Source organism: Stigmatopora argus, chromosome 18, assembly GCF_051989625.1.
Source record: "Stigmatopora argus isolate UIUO_Sarg chromosome 18, RoL_Sarg_1.0, whole genome shotgun sequence".
NCBI lineage: Eukaryota > Metazoa > Chordata > Actinopteri > Syngnathiformes > Syngnathidae > Stigmatopora > Stigmatopora argus.
In genome coordinates this window covers 12,401,805-12,423,249 of record NC_135404.1, presented here as the reverse complement: position 1 = coordinate 12,423,249, position 21,445 = coordinate 12,401,805, and the positions used below count along the sequence as shown (strand labels likewise).

At 41.3% G+C, this 21,445-nt stretch overlaps 1 long non-coding RNA gene across 1 annotated transcript in view; it reads left to right on the top strand.

Annotated features, from left to right (window-relative positions):
• LOC144092869 (uncharacterized) overlaps positions 1 to 21,445 on the top strand; it is a 99,622-nt gene that overhangs the window by 47,141 nt on the left and 31,036 nt on the right. The gene's annotated exons all lie outside the window — the stretch shown is intronic.

The following is a 21,445-nucleotide window of genomic DNA, read 5'->3' as shown; positions in this document are numbered from 1 at the left end:
GATGACGAAGTACAGCTTCTGACGCACATGTAAATCAGGTTATTGGACTCGGAATGTAGGGCAAAGCAGACAAACCCACTTGTTTTTCCACTAGAAACCAACGAAGCACATCCAACTTGAAGTGATGTCACCCACTCGCGCAATAACTTTTATTTTTTATTATTAAATGTCAGCCTCTGCAAACACGGCAATTTAGCGGCTGATTGACATGGCGATGATGTCATCTCTACCTCCACTATTTGCTTATGTTGACTCGAATATTTTCTGCAAATACGCTGTCGTTAATTGACCAATCCTGACACTTTCCATCAATTTAATAGCGTGATGATTTTATTATGTTTTATTAGCCCCGCCCCCTCCCAAAACCTGGCCAACTCATGCTAGAAAATACTTTTTTTTCTTTACTTTTATTACAATTGCTCGATAAATAGATGGATCAATAATATATGTGACTATTGAAAATCCTCAACTCACTTTACCATTGTTTTTCTGACAAGATGGCCGGCAATGCCAGTTTTTGTCAAAATTAAGCATCCTATGTTGTCATTATAGAGTAATTTAAGCTTCCCTTGCAGTGAACTTTTATTACATATATATGTAAACAAGATATACAATTTCAAAAATAGATATTATTAAAATTGATTAGTGAAAAAAGGGTAAAGAAGGCATTATACGAGTTAAAATACGAATATTAATACACTGTAGTTCGTGGCAAGAAGTGACAGAATTTGCAGTGAACTTTTATTAAATATATATGTAAACAAAATATACAATTTCAAAAAAAGATATTATTAAAATAGATTAGCAAAAAAAGTGTAAATAAGGCATTATACCAGTTAAAATACGAATATAAATACACTGTAGTTCGTGGCAAGAAGTGACAGAATTTATTTTTATGACTTCACACAAAAACAGCATATAGGTCAATTTTTCACGACTCAATGTAATACATTGTTTGAAAAAAAAATGATATCCATGTTTTATGAGCAGTAAAATGTGCTATTTGAGGATAAGCTTTGTTCAAGGTTCAATTTGTACTTCGCCGTTGCTTTAAGTCGAAAAGCTAGACAAAACTAGAGGAAAAAAAACAAAAAACTTTATTACCACGGCTCGTCGTGTCGCTGAGTCAGTCCGAGTCCGTTTGTGCCAGGCGCCAATCACGCTCTCGTACCACTTGAAGCCACCCTGGCTTTTTTCTCAGCCTTGCAAAATAGGAAGAAAAAAAACATGGCTGACAGAGAAGGACAAAAAGAAAGGAACCCCCTTTTCAGACCTGTGACGGCTCTCCGAAATTTGGCAGTCCAAAAGAAAATGAGCGAGGACCCCAAAATCCTGCGTCCTTCTCAATAAATCACGACTCTAAAAAGTTTTGTCACTCCAACAAATGAGGCGTAACGGAAAGAAAAATGATCCGTGCGAAAAACATGCCCATTTTGCGTGTACGTTTTAACACTAAAAATGAAAATAATTCATTAAAAAAAGAACAATGCATGGCAAACACATGCACAACTGGGACCAATGTTTTATTTTAAGAAGGTAACCCTGCCAACACTTTAAAAAAATATTACCTGCCGTCTCGGCTGCCATTTTGAAATCCTATAAATCCCATAAACAGTCAAAGGCAGTGAAGCGTTTGATTCCTGCGTCATTTTGTTGCAGTCCGTCGAAGCTAAAACGTGTCAAGCCGCCCTTGATTAGTTCAAATAAACGCTTACCAAGTCGAGCTCGTTTGTTTTTGCATCATATTTGAGGCTTGAATGAAGGATCTTGCCCTTTTTTTCCATTTGCTGTGTAAATTCGAGTTGTATTGAATTAGGAGCGGGTGGCGTCCAATCATCCTTCTGCTGTGAATTTAAATGAGTGGACTTGCAAGCCGCTCACTTACAATGGGATTGGACGCCTGTTGCTGTCGTATTGGTAGTTTTCAGTGTCTGAATAAGTCATGGTAGCAATTGCAAGTCAATATGCAGTAATATATTATTTATATATCATAATAAAATCCTGCTATTGGTGCAATATCGGCAGATATGACACAGCAGTGTCAGTATCGAAAGCCCCAAAAAATAGTATTCGTTTTTGCACGGCAAAATTTAAATGAACATGGATTACAATGCAGACACACTCAAAAATAAGTTTAATCTAACCTTACACTAAACTTAATTGTAATTTTGTTTGAAATTTTGATATCTTTCCTCTCCTGGGGGTGGCTTTATTTGCCCCGCCTCCACCCTGACTTTCAGATGCAGCCTATCGAGGGTTGTTTGCTTTTGTCTTCCCTTCAAAATATTCCCAAAATGATGCAGACCAATGTCCTCACAACAGGATAACGCACGACCACTTGCCAACGAGAAGTAGTATATACTCCTCTCGTATTAGCAAACAAGCTCCGCCATTCGCACTGACTAACGAGAAAAAAAACACTGAAAAAATGCAACAATCCGCCCAGTGAAATTTTACACGTATCTCAAATTGCTCGTATGTCGAGGTTTTACTGTATACGTACATAATTTTGTGCACCCGTATGCACGCATTTAAATCTCCAATTTCCGATGAATATTTTTTTATATAAAATTCTAATGACCAACCGTCTCTTAAGCAATTTGAGACAACACACAAAGAAAATGTGACGTCAAAATGAACAGGAAGCATCTCAGACCCAAATACAACACGCCAATTATTTCATTTTGGTCTGTTATAATTCATTCAATAGCTATTTGTTCTCTCGTCTTCTTATTTATGACCCGTTAATGAGGCCAATCAGAATCTGTCTCTTCCCTTTTCAATCTGCCATGTTAAATATGCCATGATTTAGTACCGACACCCACCATAACCTCCTCCAATTACTCCTTGTTTGTATTTAATCTTGTTGTGTTCACATGCAGTAGCCCTATTAATTAAAAACAAATGTCTTCCCGAAAAAAAACACCCGACAAAAAGCTAGCATCTCCTTGCAACGGAACTCCCGGATGTCTGCCGACTGTTCGTTTCGCACAATATACAGTATCATCTCCTCCGTAAGGAATATTATATACATCATTAATAAAAGTGTGGTTTGGATGACAGTTTGCCCGATGAATGAATTAGCATCGTTAGACTCCTGACAGTGAAATGAGTGTCATTAAAAAGACGGGAAACGCGAGACGTCAAAATGCTAACTGCGTCCAATTGTATGCAATCAACGCAGAAGCACTGATGGCCCAATGAGAGATAAATAAATATTCATTGTGATGAGCTACAAGGAATTTATTTGAAAAAAACGGGTTAAAAATGCCACAAAGTGGAGTATCTATGGCTCACGAGCCACCTGTGGCTGTCTTGATGGGTGCATTTGGCTCTGGTGACATATCTGAAACCGGAACCCACCAATAGGAGTGTCACTTCATCACTGTGCCGTTAAAAGTACCTCCTACGCTTTAATCGTTTATTTTTTCACTCCCTGTTTACAACAGCATAACAAGACTTGTTTTGCGTTAAAAGTGGTGAAACGACTAAAAAAACGAATGCATTTTGACTTTTATATTCTAAGTCTGGCTCTCAAGTAACATTTGACATGTAAAATATGATATATTAATGGCCCTTTCTCTCTAAAAAATGCATATATGTTGCATCAATGTCAAGGAGGGTGCTAAATTTCCTGATCTTTGCCCCCTCTAGTGGAGATGAGTTAAAGTACCTCGCCTAAAAGCACTCTGGGGTGCTTGTTCAGGAGGCCATCCAGTGTAAATAATCCGTGCACAGCCTTGGGCAGAGTCAAGATTCTGTAACAATAATACAGTACATTGAGTTTGCTCTTCTATACGAAAACCTCAAACCTGGACTTATTTGGAGAAGTATGTTATGCAATCTCCCGATGCAGCCATTCGTTACAGAAATAGACCACTGAAGTTCCTTCTAAATCTGTCAGCAATCATTTGGCTTTTAGAAGGACTGCTTAGAAAGTCTTACTTAGCAAACACAGGCGATTAAAAAAAATGGTATTGCAAGAGGAAACTCTGGAGTGAGAATGATTTATATTTTTTTTAGATTTAGATTTTTATATTCTTGTTATTTAACATGTATTTAAATATGTAAGATTGCAGCTGAGGGCTAATTTCCATCTTTAGGTTGAAGATAAACGATGACACACACTAGACACACACAGTTTTAGACAGTTTTATGATCGTAATTTTGTTCGTCTAACAGCCAGGCTTTAAGATGATTGGCCGAGAGGTTCAGAGACGGTAGTTGATGGATGCTGATTGGTATTGAGTTCCAGGTATGAAGGTGCTTTGGCTAATTTAGCACTTTTTTGAAGGGAACTACACAGTCACCTCTAGAGCCGGCCGTTGTTGATGTGTTGGAATTTTTTGGTAGAAAATCTTGCAGTGGAGGAGGAGCTTTGTGTTAGAAGATTTTTTAAACTAAGGTGGCATCTGTATATTTAACAGTATTGTTCCAGTGCGAGCGTTTGTGTTTTTTTATTTATTTTATATCTGACAGTGGTGGTGCGTTTTTGGCCAATATTTTCAGAGCTTGCTTAAAAATGGTTTCAATTGGTTTTAGTGTTGTTTTGCAGGCCGATAACCAACTTGTTAGGCAGTAAGTAAAATATAATTTTGCTGACTCAGGTGTTAGATTGTTTCTAATGAACCTAAAATTGGTTAAATTGAATTTAATTTTATTTAGTGTGTTTTTAGGCAAAAATGAATGGTTCTAATTCTCTTTGGAAACTAATGATAGTAACAGAGAAACATGTGGTTGGTTGTATTTGTATTGTAAACAGAGCTTTTCCTGGTGAGGTACCAACAGGGCTCACTTTTCTGCAAAAATTGTTTTTTTAATTTGCTACTTATGTTATTTTTTGCATTGTTTTTAATAGTCGAAAAATCCAGGTATCGGATCGGCAGTTGAAAAAAAAATTGATCATAATAGAAGTAAAAAAATATATCAGCATCAGCACTGAGTAGTTAGTATATTGCAGTTTATGCAATTTTTTTTTCATATGACTGAATTTTTCGGACTAACTATTTTTTTTTTCAACTCCGATGGCGCGGATTGACTTCCGAATCTGAGTTAGATGAAACATTGGAGTCAATCACCCCAGAAACATCTCCCATTGTCACTATATGACCCGAAGAAATCAAACCCGTTGTCTTTTAGTCTCAAATGCTAACTGTCCAACGTTTAATCAGTCCTACTACGATACCACGTGTATGGAAAACCTGTGTAGTCGTATTTTCCTTCCTGAAAAAAAACTGACTTTCGTAGATTCTACTCTTATTATGCCGGATGTTTGTCCTCAACGGTTTGATTTAAGGAAATAGACAATTTCTGCCTCTGTAACCACAATAAAACGAGACTCTACTGCAAATATAAAAGCTTTTCACTGTATTGGAATGCACCCCCACTAAATGTACCCCCTTAAAATGTCCTGCATGACTGTGGCTCGATGGTTAAACGCACTTAGCTCCAAAAAGACCTAACATCTGCTCTTTGGGTTGACGCGAGAAGCCAAAAAAACGTGTTTCCCTGCCGTCAATTTGCAAGTCGGTGCGGTGTTGGAAAAGCTTCAATTTAAAGTTGCCCTTCATTAAGTCGCCTGCTAATGAATCAGGTCAAAATGACGGATCCCAATCATTCTTCATCATCCTGCCATCCTTACAAGCAATTAGCCCCCGTGTAAGAGTAGACTCGGTCAAACGTACACGCTCAGACAGTTGTCGTAATTATCGGCGAAGGAGGGGGGGTTCCCGTAACTGCGTCCGATAATTGGGGGCTGTTTTAACAAAGTCTGCCCAGCTATCAGTCACCTAAATGGGGCGTTGGAGTGGCCCGTCTCCAACGGAGGAAACGGCGAGCTGGCCGTGTTTGTTGTCGGGGTCCCTCGCCGTAAAATAGCTGGGCTTCGCTGGTGGTCGGCCCAGAGAAATGACATGGCCCCTCTGGGAAGATGACTCACAAGCTGTGCGATTTCGTCGTTTCGTTCCAAACGCACTTGGACCTTACATTCAATTAGAGTCCCACTTTGAGGAGCCACTTAATATCCCAGTGTATTTGTTTACGTGGTAAATCACAGTCAGAATTACAACTGGCTGCGAGGGCCATATTTTTCGGGGTAGAAAAGGACAAAATATATACGTTTAATTTTTTATTTGATTGGAAACCAAGAACAAGCATGGGTTAAAGTAACAATAGTAAATAGGACAAGGACAGGCTAAATGGTTATCTGTTATCATGAGTTTTTCGAATAACTATAGCCTAAAAAAACAACATAACAGGCTGTCGATGGTCAGAGATTTAAAAAAAAATACAAAACATGTAGCACTTAGTATTAGTCATCAGCCAGCCCAAACTATATAAAAACGTGCGACTTATAGTGCGTAAGATGCATTTAATGACTATAAAGGGCATGTAATTTTTTTTTCCATTGACTATTACACATTCAAACACCCTTACAGTCAAATTTGTGTAGTAATTGTCCAGTCTTAAAGACAAGCGATGGTAAATAAATGTTAAATGTATTTTTATTATATACAGAACAGATTAAAATGTATAATCTGTAAATCAATAATTTAATCAATTTTTTTCTGTGTTTTTAGTTCAAAAATCATTTTGTAAAATCTAAAAATATATTTTAAAAAAAGCTAAAATAAACATTGTTTTAGATCTATAAAAAACTGAATATTCAGTTCTTTTAATCCATTTATTAAAAAAAAATCAGATTAAAATGTGGAACCCAGTGTAACTTTTCGAGTAGCCACCCAAATATGGTCTTTGCCAGCACCCATTTATCTCGTCTTATAACCTAAATTCAGTGTTTTCTTGGTGATTTTCTTAAGAATATCGAACCGAGCTCACTAACATTAGATCTCTCCTACTCCTATTTTTCTACCAAGCACTTAGCTATCGCTGGAACCCGATTATGAAAGAAGCGCCTCATCTTTTCCCCTAGTTTTCCGTAGCACTCGGTGTGTCACTCTTGCCTACATCCTCTCTAATTTCCATGTTCCTTCCCTTCGCTGTTGCGGAGCAGGTGACACATGGCAAGGCGAGCTCTAATGGCGGCCGGCTTCCAAAGTGACGGCATTAGTCACCTGAAAGCAAACAAACTGCGACTAATCTTAGAACTGTTTACCAGTAAATGTCAGCGGCGGCGGCGGCGACCACGTCAATTTGCGTGCCACGTCGCCACGGTGAAAGCTAGCACCTTCTCCACTCCCCAAACGTTCCAACCCCTACTCTTAATTTCGCCCTTTCTCATCTAGGGGAATTAATAAGGAGCCCAAAAATAATTGGCGGGGCGACCGAAACGGCGTCGCGTTTCCTGGCCAGCATCTCCACCCTAACTCCGCCCCCCCTTCCCCAGGTCCGGCCAGGAATCCGTGCGGGCCAGAGGGTTGCGTGGTGGGTTGTGTTTGGCCTTTCCCGTTCTATTTTGATTGAAAACACGCAGACAGCGACGAGCGTGACACCAACGTCTCTCCGGCATCGAGCCAGGGCGCTCACGTTGACGAGCCGAGGGTCATTTCTTCTCGTTACACGCCAGGCGAGGCAGGTAGACTCTGGGATTCTTTCCAGCCAGCGGCTAAGGAAAACGAAGAAAAAAAAACACGACGTCACGCTAACCGTTGTTTACGGGCCGAAAGGGCTTCCACCTGCTTGCCGCGCCATAATTCAAGAATACGATACACCGCGGCTTTAGCGGCGGGCGCAACGCAATGCATGTTCACCCTCACTTCATTTACCGCGCAGGCTATTTGCTGGTTCTTATTTACCCACCTCTGTCTGTCTTCCTTTCTGGCTAAGGATTTATCAAGTGGCAGATACAGTTTAGTATGTGAGCAGTGAGCTGTGTAAACCACGTAATGACAGAACACGCACTATAGCGCACACGCGTCGAGGGGTCGCAAAGGTGATGGTATCAAGAAATGTACATACCGTATTTTCTCGCATGTACGCCGTATTTGCCGCAAAAAAAAATTGTGACCGGACATTTCGTCGAAAGACGTTTGGTCCCCGGACGTTTGGTCCCCGGACGTTTGGTCCCCGGACGTTTGGTCGACCGGACGTTTGGTTGACCAGACGTTTGGTAGAACGGACAATTGGTAGAACGGACCAAACGTCCAGGGAACAAACGTCTTTCGACGAAACGAGTACCAAAAAAATGATGACTGAATCGAGGGTACGGCTTATATGCGCATAAATTACACCTGACATGCACAAAACTGCAAGGTGACAAGGACGTAACGCCATAACGCACATTTCTTTTGACGTCTATGTATGAAATACAAAAAAATTAAACAGTATCTTGCATAAATCTTACCTAGGGATGAAAAACTAGACCGCTACGGACACTTTCTGGTTGTACTGCTCACGTGACTTCCTTTCTGAATGTCTTTGTGCAGCAAATAGGAATGTGAAATCCAGCAATCGATTAATACGGTATCTCAAAAATACCACGTACGATGATTTTTCTTAAGATTTTCCCTTCAAAGTAACACATCCCTATAAAAACCATGAATATGGAGGGGAAAATTGTAAATCAGGGGGCTTATACGAGAGAAATTGTAAAATTCAACGGTTTTAAGCCAATTTTAAGGGTACGGCTTATACGCGGATGAGGCTAATATGCGAAAAAATACGGTATGTGACTCGGGATCGGTTGTGTTCATCGTTTCGTATGTCGCTACAATTGTTTTTCTTTGTGTAGTGTTTGATCGAGTCAATGTCGAATATGTCGTAACTATTAGATTATAGTGACATCTTATTGTAGGGTTTTTTATTTTTTTGTTGATTCACATTCTTGTCCATATTTTTGCATATGGATTTACAGTAAAGGCCAGTTCGAATGCCAGTTGAGCCTAAAAAAAAATTCTATCCATCCCGAAAACCACATGACAAAACTGTCAGTCCTTTCCCACCCGCACTTAATTAATATGAATCTAAAAAAAATACAAAACGGGAATGTAAATCGTATAAATCGGACACGCCAGCCTGGCCTGAACCCAAGGATACGAGCTCATCAGTAACCAGCGTGAGCCGACAGGTTACGTGATGTCATCACCTAAGCTGACACGCGTGACATGAATCTCTGTGTGGTCTGGGTTCTCGGTTTCTCGTGGGTTAAGTATGTGACTGAGGTTTTTGTGTGTAAGGGGGGGCTGTAGTTCGGATATGTGTTATGGGTAAAAAACCACGGTGATGTATCCTCTGTCATGTCTGCGTTGACCACCGATAGTTATGCAGCAGAGGGTATAAAAATGCTCAAGAGCGGTTAGCTTATGATTGATGGTAGCAACTTGTTAAGTAGCTCACGTCTCTCCGGGTTGTAAAATCCATACGGGAACGTTACTTAGCGGGAAACACCCCGTTATTGCGGTCATTCGGCGTTTCGTCCCCCAATTGTCTATACCACATGTGTCAAAGTGGCGGACCGGGGGCGAAATCTGGCCCGCCGCATCATTTTGTGTGGCCCGGGAACGTCAATCATGAGTGCCGACTTTCTGTTTTAGGCTCAAATTAAAATGAAGATTATAGATGTATATTACATTTCCTGATTTTCCCCCTTTTAAATCAATAATTGTCATTTTTTATTCCAATTTTCTGTGTTTTTAGTTCAAAAATCATTTTGTAAAATCTAACAATATATATAAAAAAGCTCAAATAAACATTGTTTTAGATCTATAAAAAACTGAATATTCAGGGCTTTTAATCCAGTTCTTTTAATCCATTTATTAAAAAAAATCTAAATATTATATCTAAAATGGTCCAGCCCACGTGAAATCAAGTTGACGTTAAAGTGGTCCGCGAACCAACCCGAGGGTCTGACACCCTTGGTCTATACAGTAGGTGACGTCATTGATGAATTTGATCATGTTTGGATTTGGATGTCAAAGCATTGCTCGGCAGGGTTTTTCGCTCAATGAAATCGGATCGGCCCGTTCGGGTACCCGACACATTTATTTACAGAAGGCGGCCCCGATTCGTCAACGATTTGGGGATATTGGTTGGATATGGCTCATTGTGCCCTTGACATGTTTGGGGAAAGCTGCAGATATTAATGTGTGGCTTTGTCAGTCATGCAGCTAGTTTGAGGATCCAAATGCGCCCCGGTGAACTCGCGGGGTGTACGTTACACGCACGCCTGGCGTTCGGCGTGGGCTGGCTCATGACCCGTTAATGGACCTCTGCAAGGTGCCGAGGCTTTGAAACGCTGACTTGAAATATTTGCTCTGTGTTTAGAAACGGTTTTATGTGGGAAGAGATCGATTCGGGAATTATTTGGGTGCTAGCCTCACGCTGCCTGAATCCCGATTTTGACACCTGTGTCTTAGAGGCTCTATTGTATGTGTTCTTGATACCTCTACTTAAGAAGGGTTCTACATACGAACATTTCAACTTACAAATAGACTTAAAGGGAAACTTTTCTGGAAAGAAATTCCAAGTTACAAAACGCAAATTGTGAACAATCCCGAGCGATTCTCCTGTAGTACTTTATTTTGAAATTGCCACGATAGATTTGCTCCCCCCATTCGCTATTAGTTTAGCCCCTATTTTAGCATTTTTGGGATACTTTTTTAATATTTCAAGCTTTTCAGGAGCATGGAAAATGACTGAATGAAAAAATATTTGCAAGCAAGATGACTGTAAAATGACTGATAATGTTGTATTTGAATGTCTCTGTAGGCCGAACCGAGCAGTTTATTAAAATAATATCAATCACTAAATATCCTCTCTTCTCAAAGGGTATATTATTCCCCAATCCATACGGTACGGGCCAGCGCATATGTTAAAATCTGCAAGGACCAAATGATGGATGACTGTTTGAGTACCCAAGTCCAAGTTGGGCAAAAAACTCATTCCTCAGCATCCCCTACCATTTTTCATATTCTTGTGTAAGGGTTTGCGACCAGTCTCAAAGACCGACTGTCAAAATTACCTTTTCAAAGTACTTATTTGCACGTATCTAAGTGGGCAAATTATTTAGAAAAGTGAGAAGAGAAGGGACGGCCTGTTCTAGTGGAAGATTTCCGTTAGGAACCCAGAGGAGCGGTCGCTGTTCTTTGACACGCATTCGCTCCATCCCAGGACCGTCTCCTCCTGTCCATCCTCATTTCCTCCCCAGTTCAGCATCCGCATTCGGAACCCCGATTGGAAGAGCCGCCCTTCCTTCCCCGTTTGGCGTTTTTCCTCGGCGGCTGGTCTCGTAAGCCGAGCGGTCGCTCCCTTGGTGACGGCTGAGCTTTGACAGCCATTTACCTTCTATTTTTCTCCACCGCAGCGAGAGAACACTCGGGCATCGGGGGCCTCGTTCAAACAAACAGCAGGCCATGTGGTTCGGCGAGGGTGGCGACACGCCATAACAAACCGCCGGCTCCTGGCCGTCGCGGGCGCGTGGTGATTAGGGCCCCTGTTTGGGCGAGGGAGGGGGGAAGGGCGGGCCTTCCGTGGCAGGTTTCCGTGGCGACCGGACAACAACGCGGCGGTGACGGCAGATGACGGTTCATGCGTCCAACCACCTGGTCCCAAATGAAAATGGAATCATAACAATTGAAATTGTTTTATTCGGACTAATTGATGGAATTGCAGTAAGTTCACTCGTGGGATCGATTCCCGCTCAGTGGCAGTACGATTGGGAGTGCGGATGCTTGTTAATCTCTGTTTGCACTACGTCTGACTAAAAAAAATAGATAAATGAATTAAAATTAAAAAAATAATATTTTTTAGACTTAAGTCCTAGTAGCAAGTGGAGGACAGGGGAGTGACTTCCACTTGTGAGTTTCAGCGCGGATTTTCACATTTTATGAACTTACAAAAAAATGTAATTTTAAAAAATTAAATAAAATAAAAAAATATATATTTTTTTTTTACTTCAGCGCTAAGTCCGAGTAACAAGCGGAAGACAGGGGAGTGGCGTCTGCTTGCGAGTTTCAGCGTGGATTTTCACATTTTTATGAACTTAAAAAAATGTAATTTTAAAAAAATTAAACAAAAAAATTAAATAAATAAATATTAATACATATATATATATATATATATATATATATATATATATATATATATATATATATATATTTCTTTTTTACTTCAGTGCTAAGTCCTAGTAGTAAGCAGAGGACATGGGAGTGGCTTCCGCTTGTGAGTTTCAGCATGGATTTTCAGATTTTTATGAACTTACAAAAAAATATATATATATTTTTTAATTAAAAAATAATAATATATTTTTTTTTTCTTACTTCAGTGCTAAGTCCTCATAGCAAGCAGAGGACAGGGGAGTGGCTTCCGCTTGCAAGTTTCAGCGTAGATTTTCAAATTTTTATGAACTTAAAAAATGTAATTGAAAAAAATTAAACAAAAAAAATTAAATACAAAAATAGTAATAATATATATTTTTTTACTTCAGTGCTAAGTCCTAGTAGCAAGCAGAGGACAGGGAAGTGGCTTTGTGGATTTTCACATTTTTATGAAAAAAAGTTATATTTAAAAACTAAAAATAAAATAAAAATTACGCCAGAAAAAAATCTGCAATGTTGTGAAACCGTGAAAGTTGAAGCCTCGTTATTCGAGGGATTACTGTACTTCTATTGATGGCCCAAACAGTCGTTTTGGAGGTTATTTGGGGTCAGCTTCCATGCTGTGCAGTCGCAGTAGTGTAGTAGTTGAACTATAGTAGTAGTTTTTTTTATTTTTTTTGTTGTAAAGTCCCCACAGAGACGAGCGCTTAGTTTGCCGCCACTGATTACACCCCAAGGCTCGGGGAACATTGGAAGCGTTGTGTGGGGAGGGAGCCTCCAAGTCTGATAGCTTCACATTAATATGGACTGAGGGAGAATGCCAGTCGTATTAAAGGTCATTTCCCTCTTCACGGCTGCTCAGGGAACACGTAACGGGCCATTGGTTGCCGGCCCACACACGCAACACGCGTGGCGGATGCAAATAAAGAGATCCAATCGGATCTAGATATCCACATAAACAGTATGCACCAAAAATGACGATTTTTGGGCGGTTTTTAATCCTGCAAAATTAAGTTTAGGGAGGACTACGTGTATGTCCTGCTATGCTTGAAGCGTATTAAACAAAAGTGGATTTATAAGTCCCAATTTGGTGATTATGGATTGTAAATGTTCTTGCTCTTCAGCCTGCTTGCTTCAAGTTCTTGTCACAATGGGCTTGTTTTCTGTCTGTAAATCTAAGAGCCACCCCCTCGTTTTATGGAAGCCAGGGTTGTTTTTTTCGGGTGGATTGTTCACTGTACTTTAATATTATGTACCTCAATAATAGTGATGTTCAGGTAGATGATCTTGCCACAGTAAATTGCTATTTTGGCCAAATTTCAGCTATTTAATTGATTTTTTTAAAACTTTAAAGTCAATGATATAATATAAATTTTATTCTATTCAAACATTATACTACCTTTTTAAAGGCCAAAAACTAAATAATTGACAGCAAATAAAAAAACTTTGAACTCGGTTTCCTCGGCACAAATAGACTGCAAATCCCAATTTAATTTACTTAATGATGCGCATATAATACAGTTTTTTTCACGCGAAAAAAAGAATGCATTTTTAAAAATTCTAGCAAATATGATACATTTCGCCATCAAGAAATTTATTTATATATAATACTGTATTTATCGCGCAAAAAAAGAATGCATTGATAAAAATTCTAGCAAATATGATACATGTCGCCATCAGGAAATGTATTTTTAAAAAAATGGGCACATTCCAAGCCATTTTTTAAAAATGTCTTCCCTTTTATGAAGAGCTATTCTCTTTTTTACCGTATAAAAAAAAAAAAAAAACGCTTCGCCCGGGCAGTCGATATTGTTTTTTCTGGTCTCGCTCCCATTCCAGTCTTGCTTATTTAAAACCGGCAAAGCTTCATACATTACCTGCGGACAAGCCCCCTTATATTATGTCACTAAGGGATGGCGGTTTTCTCGCAGCACTTAAAAGCCCCCCGATGACGGACAAAGACGTAATCAAACAAACGGTGAAGAAAACACGGCTGCCTTTCCTCTCGGCCAACGAAAACCACCCACCGACACGCTGGATCTCGCCGAGCACGTTAAGTGATTTTGCACTTAAGAGCAAACCGCATTATCGACAACGTTAGCGCTTTGCTTCGCTCTTTAAACATGATCTCGATCTCAAAGGAAGGCTAATAGTCATTCCCAAGGTATTTTTTCGAGCCGCTCGCATGCTAGGATGTGCAACTAAATCATGGCCGTTCCCTTGTTACGTTTGACTGTAACCATATGCGAGCTTTGAGACATTCCATTTGAGGATGACTCCCCGAGCAGAGGACTCATAATCATAAAAATCATAAAGCTGCTTACGGCGCAAAGAATGTTTGACAGCGCCGGCCGGCCTCGACGATGGTCGGACCGGCCTCGTCAGTCGTAGGTGACTCGTTTTCCCTCGGTAGTCCAGTCGAATACTGTCCGGGCAGAAATAATGACCTCATTTTGGAGGGTTTTTTTAAAGACATCATGCAAATATATGGGGAAAAATATGAGGAAAGTACAAGAGTGGACATAGAAATGAGTTGGCATGCTGGTTTGTAGTCGTCAAGGGGATCTTGGAGTCTGGTTGCCCAGTAGTGAAGTGAACTGGGTGGTCTGGTGTCGTTCGGTATAGTGGATGGAGTATAAAATATGAGGTTTTTTGTTTCTTGGTATTTACTATTTTGTTAGTTTTTGTAGGCTACACTAAAACTTTCTTTTTGGAGTTTTGATAATGGAAGAAATGAGAATACTGTAGGTAAATAGGTCATGGGTAGTTGACTTGATTTTGCAATAGTAAATAGCTCATGACAAGCTGTCAAATATTAATTTCGACTGACATCTGCTATTGAGTTATCTCAAGTTTTGCCTGAAAACCGAAAATGGCCGATGAAGGGCACAAAGTTTTTTACTCTAGTTGGAGATCTTTAAAAAAAATGGCATTAAAACAACACGGCTGAACCCTATAACGGAACAAAAACAATTTGTACTCATCGCCCTCCAAACCTGCAGGGGCAGTAAAACACAACATCCACATCACAATTCACCAACTTTAACAAAAAAATATCCGAAGCAACTTGTCCACATTAGACACGCTAGCAGCAAAATTCGTGTCCAAGTACGGACAAAAGACGATCTTTTTTACGACCCACAAAATTTCCCAAATGTCCATCGCCCAGTTCCAGATGCGCCATTAAAGTCGTCCAGCTTCGATTGTAGCCTTTCCAAACGAACCCCCCCCCCCAAAAAAAATCAACAATGCCTTAGACGACGGCTTGCAAATAAATGTAAGTAGCATTCCTCCGCTGTAGGGGGAGCCACAGAGCGACAATAAAAACGGAAAACAAATATTCTCCGGCAGCTTTCGCCTTCATTCCTCATCTCACGGGGCAACGGTGGCGAGTCGCGGCGCTGCAATAAGAGCCTCCGGCTGTCAGCGCCGCTCTGTGCAAACAAACCGGCCCAATGATTGATGGAGAGGAAGTTGAGCGAGAAGATCTTCCTGCTGTGGAGATAGGAGACCCAGTGGAGAACAGCATGTCAGACACATTTGCATGGCCACATTTCTTTTGGCTTTTCTGCTCAATCGCCCCACAACAATGACTTAACACTCTTTACGTTCTCGTCTGTATTTTCCACCCAAATAATGTCCCTCTTAATCCAACGTTAAGATATTTTTAGTTATGAATACGTGTTTTGTGAGCCCGTTTGGAACGAAGCCAGTTCGAGAAGCTTCGCCGTTCTGGTGCGCTAATTTAGCTGTTTTTTGACAAATTTACTGACCTTTTTTATAAGGTACGAGAAGAGAGACCAAGCCAATCTGGAAACTTTCCGGCTTCCATCATTGTGAAGGTTTTGCGTTTAACACCTAATAATCGCTGCTACCGCTAAAGTGCCTTCAGACAACTGTAAGGGAGTCGCAAAATTTTGGATCGTAATCCTATTCATTAATTTTCCCTTCCGCTTAGTCCTCACCAGGGTCGCGGGGGCGCTGGAGTCTATCCCAGCCACTTATGAGCAGTCCTGAATTCGTTGCTGACCAATCGGAGGACGCAGACAGACATGACGACCATTCACACAGAGGGCAATTTAGAATGTTCACCCACTCAACCTCTGTGGGAGGAAATCGGAGTACCCGGAGAAAACCCACGCGGGCAAACATGCAAACTGCAGACAGGACCCACCAGAGATTGAACCCTACATCTCAGAACTGCGCTGCGGACATGCTAACCATTCATTCACCGCGCTGGCTTAATCTTATTCAATAATATACGGCTAATACCAGAGAAATTGTAAAATTCAATGAATTTAAGCCAATTTTAAGGCTTATACGCGGAGGCGGCTAATATGCGAGAAAATACAGTAATCATATCCAACAATATACTCTTAAGATTTTCCCTTCAAAGTAACACATTTGTGCTCACTATTAAAACCATGAATAAAGGAGGTGAAAATTGTGAATAAGGGGGCGGCTTGTACGCGAGAAATTGTAAAATTCAATGAATTTAAGGGTAGGGCTTATACGCGGAGGCGGCTAATATGCGAGAAAATACGGTAATCGTATCCAACAATATATTCTATACTTGCGTTCAGCAATTTAGTGTTTTTTAACTCTGGAAAAAGTAATGTAATGCCATGACGATAATGATAATACCGTTAGATTGAATACTGATAAAAGCGGGGGAAACTGCAATTTATGATCTACCCAAGTATGTAATAGCGGTTTCCTTTGATAGGTTGGGTTACGTCTACGAATATCCACAGCCGCGGACAATTTGGGAAAGCCAAACCTCAAACTCGTGGGCTCGCCGGACCAACCTTGCCGCCTAGCGTTCAACATTGACACCCAAATGGAATTATCCCACCTCAGCATTTTCTATCCGGGGTTCTTTAACCCAAGCGTGCGCAAAAGTTGACAGGTGACGCGGCTGCTGACACGCCATCCGTCACGAGGTGGGCGATGATAGATGGGAGGCGGCGGGATGGGTCGGCGAGGAAAAAGACAAACGTGTGTTTAGGCAGGACGGCACCTGGCCGCGAGGCGAGAGGCCGCCGTCCCACCGCGGCGGCGGCGGCGCGTGTAACCTAACCGGCGAGAGCCGCTCGTGGTATTTTATACAAGTTTTATATTAGGAGGGCTTTTTATTGCAACGTACTTCTCGGAGCGAAACGGTCGGAGGCGCAGTGGGAGGGATTAAGAAAATAATAACAATCAAAATCCGCAAAAGATGGCAGCCAAAAGCTACATTTTCATTTACAAAACAGTCAATCTTGTCCGCCAATGCACCTTGGGTTTCATACGTGACCGAGGTTCACTCGCGGCGGCCCACAACCGAGCGCCGTTCTCGCTTCGGCACCCCCCGCGGGCTCGGGGGTGGTGGAAATTTGGTGGGCGACCTCGTGAGCTCGAGGAAATGTCAAAATTAGAATGTCTGGAAATTCGAACGATGCAAAAGCAGACGACGAGGACACCGGAGACGGGAAGGTCGGCCATTGTTCACCTCGGGGAAAAAATTCAACGCTCTCGCTTTTAAATAGAGATAAAAGGTTATTTATAGATTTTTTTTTGCCAGGATGCTATCAATTTCCACGCCGTTACTTCAAAGATTATCTGAGGTTGTTTCTGTACACTCCATTAAAGGGGACTCAATATTTATAAATGACTTAGTATATTGACACATCCAGTATAAATAGTGTTCCAAAAATGTCAGAAATAAAACACATACCGTAAATTCAAAACGATGTAAGATTGGAGCAAAAAGAATGAAAATAAAAGCTATAAAGGGAGACATTACATTTACCACCTAGCGGAAGAAATGCAGGATTTTATTGTCATAAAGGCAGAGAAAAATATCATTAAAAGCCAATATTTTCAGTAAGTGACCACCATTTGTGTGGGTTGAAATTTGATCATATCCCGCATGACCCGCTCATTTTCTGTTGTTATAAATCCCCATTACTAGATAATTTACATTTTTATGTATCATACAAGTACATTTTATCCTAACAAATCACTCACTCTAATTTGACATTGGACTTTTTCACCTACCGTATAATCCGGACTATAAGTCTCACTTTTTTCATAGTTTGGCTGGGCCTGCAACTAATACTCAAGTACTTAAATACTTAAATATGTCTGTTTTTTCCCTTACATCACCAATAGTGTTGTTTTTTAGGCAGTAAGTATTTAAAAAACTGCTAAAACATATCTATTTATCTTGTTCCTCTCCGTTAATTTATTGTATGATTACTCTTGGTTTCTATTAGAATCAAAAATGTGACTTATACTGAGTATAGTCTGAAAAAGAAGGGAATCATTTATCAAAAAATAGGACCACAAGTACTGGCATCAAACCTAGAGGCAGATAGCATCACGTCTTTAGTAGCCACACCCTCCAATCATGCCGTGACTTAGCGGACGACTTAATGCCACCCAGCAAAACCGAAAAAAAAGAGTAAAATTCCGAAACCGCCAAAGAGTGGCGCGATTCATCCGGGCCGAGGGAGTCGGATGAGATTGATGGCGCGTTGGAGGAGTGGACGGACGGGCGGAGGGAAGGAAGGAAAGCGGGACTGACGGCTGGCATGGCAAGAGGGTCGCAGTGTTGAGCAGGAAGGTGTCCAAACTGGCAGCGGACGGACAGACGGAAAATGTGTGTGGCGGTGTTAGTTAAAGAGTATAATAGAGTGTAGATTGATGATTGAAGTCTGCCTAGGTCCAATGATAACTTGCGGCTTTTAAAGTGTTCCTGGCGGCCACAAAGAGGTCTAAGAAATGTCCAAAGGTGGACGGCTCCATCACAAACACACAGCTGAGACCGTTGGTCTTCCAGTAGGAAATGTCTCTTAAGCCAAAGAGCAAGTCGTTTTCTCTGGCAAGGCCATGAAAACTGAGACTTTTGCTGAGTGTGCTTAGCTTTAGCATGATTTTTTGGGGTGGGGACGGGATGGACAAACTAGCAAAGTTAGCAACACCTGTCCTGAAAAACAGAGTGTCATTTTTTTCAATAGTTTGTGGGATAAAAAGACAGTTACATTGGCAATTCTGGCATTAGTTGAGTCGATATGCGGTTTTCTTGTCTTTTAAATAAGTAGTCCAAGTCTGAATCCAGTTCAGGATGAGTTCTATGGTCTTGGAGATGTTCAGCGCCAAGTTGTTGAGATTGCACCACTCGCTCAGTCTATGGACTCAACAACAAACAAACAAACATACATAATCAATACATAGTTATGATGAATAAATAATCAAAAGATAAATGGTCAACATAATAAATAAGTAGTATAAGTGGTAGTAACAAGTTTTGATTAGGTCCTAGGTGCAGAACTTGAGTTAAGTATGGGGACTGCTCTTGTGAAAAAACTGTCCTTGAGTGTGTTTGTCTTGGCTGTTATGGCTCGGTAGCACCTTCCACAGGCCAAATAATCAATAGATAAATGGTCAACATAATAAATACCGTATTTTCACGACTATAAGGCACACTGCATTATAAGGCGCACCCTCAATGAATGACACATTTATTTTTTTTTCCATATATAAAGCACACTGGATTATAAGGCACCCTGTCTATTTTGGAGAAAAATTAAGACTTAAGTGTGCTTTATAGTCCTGAAAATACGGTGAGTAGTATAAGTGGTAGTAATAAGTCTTGATTAGGTCCTAGGTGCAGAACTCGAGTTTAGTATGGGGACCGCTCTTGTGAAAAAAACTGTCCTTGAATGTGTTTGTCTTGGCTGTTATGGCTCTGTAGCACCTTCTAGAGAACAGCAGGTTGAAGTGATGGAAGCTGGGATGCGTATTGTCTTTTAAGAAGAACGCGTGTGTATGTCGACTAATGGAGAAAAATACCCTTTACTCAAAATGCTACTTACAATGTAATATATAATAACAGTACTGTAACCGTATAGGTTGATTAATAATTGGTCAACACATTGCTAACGTCAGAATCCCGTCCCATTTAGCACGTCGCGATTCGTCGATCTCGTGCACCCAGCTCGTTTAAATGCCACCCTCTTCCCAGTTTCAAATTGGTGGTTTCCAAGGAAGCTTCCCAAGTCTGGAATGTTCATCTCTCGTCAACACTCTTTCTGTCTGTGGTGGGACGTCACACCGAGAAGGGGGTGAAGGGGGCGAGCGCTTCATCGCTGTTGACTTTCTCCATGCTTGAACTGTACTTAGCTGTGTGTGGGCCGGACCCCCACGGAGAAGGGCGCTGGAAGGACTGTCGACGGCCGGGACCGGAGTTGACTTGGTCTCCCCCCCCGCCGCATCGACAGGTTCCGCATCATTATCAGTTGTCTCTCTAAGCACCGTCGCCCCATGTGTGAAGCGTTGGTTAGATAGCGTCCTGGCAGATGTTCTTGCTGGACTCACTTCAGTTTTCTTTGTCTTCGCTTTGATAGGTTAAGCCAGGGGTGTTAACGTTTCGGTTGGTGGGCCGCATTAATGCCAGTTAGATCCGATGGGTTCATTTTGCGTGACTTTGTGTAAATTTTGGGTCATTTCCTATTCATTTTGAAGGACTTTCCGGGATTGTTCTTGTTCCTTTGTCAGTTCTTGGTGATTTGGGGGCATTTCCGGGTTACTTTATGTTGGTTCTAGGACATTTTAAGGTTCTGTGTTGTGTTAACTCATTGGCGGCCAGTAAAGGCGCCGTTTTGACAGAAACTAGAGCAACTTGATCACACAACTCTTTTAACTTCTGGTTTTCTGACGTCCTAATCAAAAAGTAAAGCATTCTGTACTAAGCTACAAAGCAACCGGGCCGGATCAGACCGCCCTAACGGGCCACTTCCGGCCCGTGGGTTGCACATTTGACACCACTCTGCGCCAGCCCTAAGATTTTCCCCAAAATATTTTTTTGCTATACCCCCCATTCGACACATCTGAGATAACATTAGTACGGATGTTCGGCAAAATTGCATCACGATTTCCCGCTTGTCCTCCGTGTCGTCAGGGAGATGTTCCATAATAGCATCTTGTTGTCCACTCATGCTGCATTCCAGACTGCTTGGAGAGTAGGAAATATGCCACACGGGGCTTGAGCGCTCAATCTTTGCCGGTTCAAATCTTCCATTGGAAAGTAAACAAGGAAATACTCGCTTGATTACAACTGCGTTCACATTGATTGGCTGACCACAATCGCCAGCACCCCTGCGAACCTTGTGAGGGTAAGCACTTGGAAAATGAAGTGCAATGCCTTCACAATATCCATTCATTCATTTTCTGAACCGCTTTATCCTCGCAATGGTCGCTGGGGGTGCCGGAAGCCTTTCCCAGCTGACTTGGAGCACAAGGCGGGGCACACCCTGAATTGGTGGCCAGCCAATCACAGACAACCAATCAATTTAGAGTCTCCAACCAGCCTACCATGCATGTTTTTGGAATGCGGGAGGAAACCAGAGTACCCAGAGAAAACCCAGTCATCAGTTGGTGTTTTTGAAAAGTAGTATGCTATTGGACGC